The 6,329-nt window shown below is 41.8% G+C and overlaps 1 pseudogene; it reads right to left on the bottom strand.

The window, feature by feature from the left end:
* Positions 1–792: 792 nt before the first annotated feature.
* On the bottom strand, positions 793–1,445 carry LOC120598813 (max dimerization protein 1-like; annotated as a pseudogene).
* Between the last annotated feature and the right edge of the window lie 4,884 nt (positions 1,446–6,329).

The following is a 6,329-nucleotide window of genomic DNA, read 5'->3' as shown; positions in this document are numbered from 1 at the left end:
ACCTCAACTTTAGAAGTTTGTTTCCTTCAGTTTCCTAAGCACAAGACACATTTGTACATTTCTGCTAGGCAAGTGTCAGTGTGGAGCTGATCAAGAAGGGAAGGTTTCGGTGGTGAGACACCAAGTTGGAAGAATGCACAAGGGGCTGACATGAGAATGAAAGGGCAGACACCAGCTTTATTGCGGGGTGCAGGGAGTGCGCTTCTGCTTCTGCCCTTCTTCTGCTCCCTATGGGACTGCATGGGCTCCACATATATGAGAGTACAATAATGGCATTCAGCCACACATGTGTGATACAATAAGCTGAATTAAATTTACATATTTTAGGCGCAGGTGCCCTACTACACTAATGTAACATTCTAAATCCGGGGTCTTATTCCTAGCCGCGGGCCTGGATCAGACCTGGGACCAGCCAGGCCTGGGACCCACAGCAAGTAACACAGTAAGCTAGAAAACTTAAGAAATGTTTGGTAGGCTACACAAAGACAGTAAATACAGGAGAAAATTGCTGAGATTTAAAAATTGCTTATTTGGTCTATGAATTCTTGGGTGCTTCAAATTGATTGAAATGTACAGACTTTCAGAAACAAATTTTTATGGAGAGAAAGAGAAGCTAGTGGATTTGGTCTGAAACCTACAATCCTAAGCAGTTTACAGAACTGATTTTGGTAAAGGTGGTACGCTGAAGTTTACGTGCAAGGGAATTGTGGGCAGGTCCAATACGCTACCTAATCAGATCCGGTAAGGGTAACCATTGGGAGGCAGCCGAAGCGACCACTGTCTCTTACAGACCTACACAGTCTTGTGATTGCCCTGGAGCTTTATTCTCTTGATGCTGGAGCTGGAATAGTCATGGTCGCTGCTGAGGCTCTGTATGCTTTCCTGCTGGTTGGAATCACTCAGGCCGCCGTTCTCCAGTTCAACTCACCTGTGAGATAATCTATGCTTTCAACGTCCACGTGGATTCCTTCCCTGTCGGAGTCTGAGCACTCCAAGGAGCCCGTGGAGCCGACGCTGTCTCTCCATATCCTCTCAATGCCCAGTTTCTCCAGCTGCCTCTTCAGATGTCGCTGCTCTCAGTGAAGCTGGTCTATTCAGACAGTGGCTTTTCTGTCACAATCACCTAGTTTTTTTATGTGCAATTTGGCTTTTGTTAATAAACTCAATGCGGTGTGTTGGTTTCATCTGGGCCCAAGCTGTACTAGCCCCTTTGACTTCTCCAGGCACAAGTGAAGATGGGACCGACTATTCTCCATTTCATTGTGAGTCGATCTGCTACTGCTGTTATTCTTCTTGGATTTGTTCCTTTGTTTTAAGGCATCTCTGTCTTTGTTACTGTAGGGTAAGATGGAGGCGTGACCATGTTTAGCTTCTCTCTCCTGCCGCTCCAGACAGCCGGCCGCCTCCAGCAGCATCTGGATGTTTATCTAAACCGCCGACACCATTTTGCACCGCAGGCTGGAGCCACGGGACCAACCTCCAATGCCCATGGGCTTGCCACCGCCGCCGGACACCCAAGCCCTGCTGTGGACTGGTAGAGCAGGCTTGAGAGAGCCTCTCTGGTGACCATACTCGCCGAAGGAAGGAGGAAGCCGGTGAGCTGGGCACCGCCAACACCATGACAGAACCTGGAGAAGGGCAGCAGCCAGCGGCCACCGCTTGCTAGTGTTTATCCCCAAATATCTTCTCATTAAGATTCTTGTTTTATGACCCAAACAAAGGACTTCAGTCTATTTCCAAAAAGAGTGTATTGTGCTGAGAGCTCTCTAGTGATAAATTCTTAGAGCAACGCTAAGTACTGAGGTTTTCCCATTCAAAGTCATGGGTACATGGCCACACTCCCTATTCTACCTGGTGCTTCCTTTTATGCAGCATAAAAATAAGGAACACAAACATCGACTTCCCTAAATTTGAGGGGAGCATTTCCAGTAGAAAGTTGGGTTCTTCTTTTGCATTGCTCCAATGCGGACTCATCTGTGGATTTCAAGAATCCTTTAACAAAAGGACACAGGAATTGTTCTTTGTCTCAAATAAGTGGCCTATGCCACTGAGACTCCACAGGAGACTAATGAAAGCCCAGAGCGAAGAAAGAAATTTGCACTTTAGCGTTGAGACTCTTTATACCTGTTGAAGTTCTGCACTTCATTGAGATTTTACTCTAACAATATCATTTTCTTTTCCAGACAGGAAAATATCCCTTTTTATCTTTAAACTGACATAAAAATTTGCAAATCGATTTAGAAGAGACACATTCTGCGCCTGTTCTCCCTTTGGTAATACACACCCATTTGTCATCCTATTGGATTCGTCCTGCTGTCAGCTTGACATCAGCAGTTTGACACTCAAATCTGCCTTTTGTGCTCTTTTGGATGTGAGCATGTTGCGTTCCTTATAGAAACAAAGCTTAAGACTCACACCCTGGTAACAGTTTGTCAAAATTCATTTTGCTGGTCTATTGTTTTTCTTACAATACCACAAGAATTACTGATTTGTTCTTTGGGATTCTCGTACCACATTTTCTCTGTGCTTAAGCCATGCCTGGCAGGCAAAACAGGTGAAGCAGATACTTTGGGAAGGTGTTTCCAGCACAGTGTTGAGCGTACGTCTTTATGGTTTAGGGCCCCCTCCCTCCTCTTTCGTCTCCTCCCTCTTCTCCCCTCCTCTTCCCTCCTTTTCCATTTCTCTCTTCCCAGATATGAATGATGAGGATTCATATAACTATCTCCCTGCCTCCCTCCCTCCCTCCTTCCTTCTTTCTTCCTTTCTTCCAAGGAATAAATGCTTCTCAGAATTCATGACTCCCTTAGGGTGCAAGAAATGAGATTCTATAAGTAGAGTTATTCTTATCTTGTCCTACATCCTCATTCAAATTTTCCCAATATACAAATTTTATTTCTCTTTCCACATCCTTTATATACATTTTCCAGAGCCTGTTGCTGCTAACTTTCTTTACTGAATGCTTTCATGATGTCCAGAAAGCCAGCAGAGACCTCTTTAGGATGGCTGCCTTGATCTTGCCGTTGAAAACAGTACACTGTTGACTGTGATTCCTGCTATTATATGAGAGAGAGACACCAAGTGTTTTTTTCTTTCATTTATTTTATTCTGTCTTTTTTTAAACCTGACAATTTTCTCCAACTCACCTGAGATTTAATTTTAACTTCATGATCCTTTACATGTTTTGACATTTTAGAAATCAAAATGTCAGTGAGATTATCTCCTAGCAGAGTTTGATCAGATATTACAGAGACTTTACTAAAACTGATTATTTTACCTGTCTGTTTTCTATTGAAAGGGTACTTAAAAGATAAGTTCAGCTTTGACACTATCAACCTGGGAACAGGATGGGGGAGGAATCAGAAGGTCTGCATTTTCATTCAGCTCTGCCACTTACTACTGCTGTGTTCAGAGGGAACCATATGCCATCTCTGTCTCAGTCTTCCTGTCTGTAAAAAAATCATAAATGTTCCTTTCTAAGTGGATGTTTGTTCTGTACCCATTTTTTACTTACTAGCAAGTTCTTTTTTGAACTTTCGAACATCTCTCTGACATAAAGTCAAGTAAAGTCTAGAGAGCCAGTAAAAACTAGGGGCATCAATGAGTTTCCCAGACTTGAGTCAGAGATCTGAATTTCCAGTCATTAGCAGAAAACGTTTGTTAGGTGCTCATCTGTAAAGGCCCTGGCTGACCTGCCACCCCATTTCTCTGCACAGTATGTCTTTGAGAAAGCCTTTTCTGGGTTTCTTTCTCTCCATCTGTGAAATGGACATGTTGATTTCTATATCCCCTATCTCAGAAAGCTGTTATTAGGTTACCTGGAATGCCCTGAAATACTCTGATCTCATTAGAAAAAAAAAGAATTTTTTTCTGTTTACCCATTGTACAAGTTCTTTGGGGTGGGATAAAAATAAAATGTATCCCCTTAGACATTTGTACATAGTACAGGCATACTTTGGAGATATTGTGGGTTTGGTTCCAAACCACCACAATAAAGTGAATATTGCAAGAAAGGGAGTCATAATATTTTTGCTGGTGAAGGGTCTTGCCTTTGATTTGTAAAAAAACACCATATCTGTGAAGTGTAATAAAGTGAATTGCCATAAAATTAGGTACACATGTATTAATCATATAAATGCTGGCATTATCAAGATCTTCGAAGTAGCCATCAGCCTCAAATAGCATGCTAAAGATACTTCTGGTTGCATCTAATAGATCACATTGCAAGCTAGAGAAATAAATGCTGGAATCAAGTTTGTTGTTATTTTTTTAAGGAGAGAATAATCTATCACTGTGTGCTGGAAATGGACATGTCAATATTACTAAAGGTAAGTTACTTCAATAAAACTACTATTAAGACCATTACCTTTCTATAATACGGCCCCTGAATTAAAGTAATATAGGAGATAACGTAGGCTAATTTTGAGTATAACAGCCTCAGATATTTTTCTGCATCTGCTATCAGAGCTATCTTCATTCCTACTGGCTGCTTCTGGGAGACACAGCCCCATTTCAGCAGCATGCCCAGTCCCTCCTGCCACACAGGCCCCAGCCCCCAGATGGCTCCCACTACTGCTACCCTTTCTCTAATCCATTCCCCGCCACCCCAGTACTCATGTGGGTTTGCTGCCTCCACTGCACAGATGTCATCAGCTGTATTTCTAAAGCCCTCATTATCCCTGTCTTGTTAAGCTCGTGCACACATTTGCAACATGCAGGGAATTCAGAGACACGGGTCTGCTTAAATACAAGCATTGCTATTGACCTTTGACTCATGAAAGCTGTCTATATATGTCCTCTAGAAAATGGAGCTCACCAGGGTGAGGTTTAGAGGCTTCCCCAAATTTAGGATAGAAAAGACATCATACAAGAGTGGGTCTCACCCAGTACGCTCTTCTCTCTTTACTCTGGAGCCCTTTACTCCATGTTTACTTCCTGCTACTCACCATCAATTTTCAATAGTTAAAATCTCTCTACATGCTCTTACACAGTATTTTGCTGTTTGCGGTTTCCAACAACTACAGTTGTTGTCAGAAATTAGCACATCCTGTACTACAGATCAATCTGACTCTCACCAAAGTGACAGGTGTCACGATACTCACATTGAACTATAGTAACTTGCATGAAAAATCAGGATTGCACGCATAGGATGATGCATAGCAAAGTAGCACAAGAAATGTCTGCAGAGGTGGAAATAGACAGGACATGCTAGGAGTGTGTGTGTGTGTGTGTGTGTGTGTGTGTGTGTGCATTTTTTTCAGTCTGTCCCAAGGAATAGTGAATTCACTAATAAACCTATTGTGCAAACAATTTGAATTAATACATACATGTTTATGCAAATTAACAATGACAATTTTTTACCTGTGTCTAAAGTTTTACAGATTACAAAACATCCCAAATAAGTAGACAAGAATTAATTGGGCAATGATTTTTAACAGTGACCAGCTGTTATTCACTTAGATACTCAAAAAACGCTCTAGGCTTTTATCTTGGTTGACTTTCTTGCTCTAATCCTTTCAGAAGCAAATTGGACTGGCTTTCCAAGTTTCTAGTTGTCTTATGAGTTGTAGAGCCTGCATTCTTAACCATAGGGGGTCAGTTAAGAATTAAACTCCTCTTGATATGTTTCTCTTCTGATACAGGATGTGGAAAGCCATCTAGCCACAACTCTCAGATTTTCCACTTGCTCATTTGATCGGGCCCTGAATATGCTACATGATTTCCAGCTGGGAATGAGTTGTTCAAAGACAAATGTGCCATACTCAGAGAGAGAAAGGAGAGGTATGAAAAATTGTCTAAGTGAACTATGACAGAGCTTGGCTGGTTGATTACCAACCTGTTTTCTCTTCTTTCTGGACATTGACTAAACTATCCTTCCCAATTGCCCTTGGACTTTTAAACTTTTATTTTGTTAAGTCACTGAGATTTCTGTGTTTATTTGTTTTAGCAGTTAGCAGTACCATCCAATCCTGAGATTCTAGGATTCTAAATCTTGAGAGACAAGATTCAGTTGTGAATACTCATGACTTTCTCACTCATAGTTGACTCTTCTTACGTTTTTCTCTCCTTCTGGTTTTCCACAGGATTTCTATTAGTCCTTTTTATTCTCATAGGGCTTTCAATTCACCCATGGACAAAGAAATGGCTAGTGTGGGTTTAGATTGTCCAGCTACCCAGCTCAAAAGCAAGCATACTTTCTGGACATGCGTTTAGCTTGCTGAGGATGCCACACGGGTCAAAAGGATAGGATGAGTACATGGAGCAAAGCCTGACATGGAAACAACAATAATACAGCCCCAGGATGTGGTGATAACAGATGGCATTTGACAGAG

This window comes from Pteropus medius, unplaced genomic scaffold (genome assembly GCF_902729225.1).
Source record: "Pteropus medius unplaced genomic scaffold, Ma_sr-lr_union100, whole genome shotgun sequence".
NCBI lineage: Eukaryota > Metazoa > Chordata > Mammalia > Chiroptera > Pteropodidae > Pteropus > Pteropus medius.
Note: the sequence above shows the minus strand (reverse complement) of the source record. Positions and strands in the feature narration are given on the sequence as shown.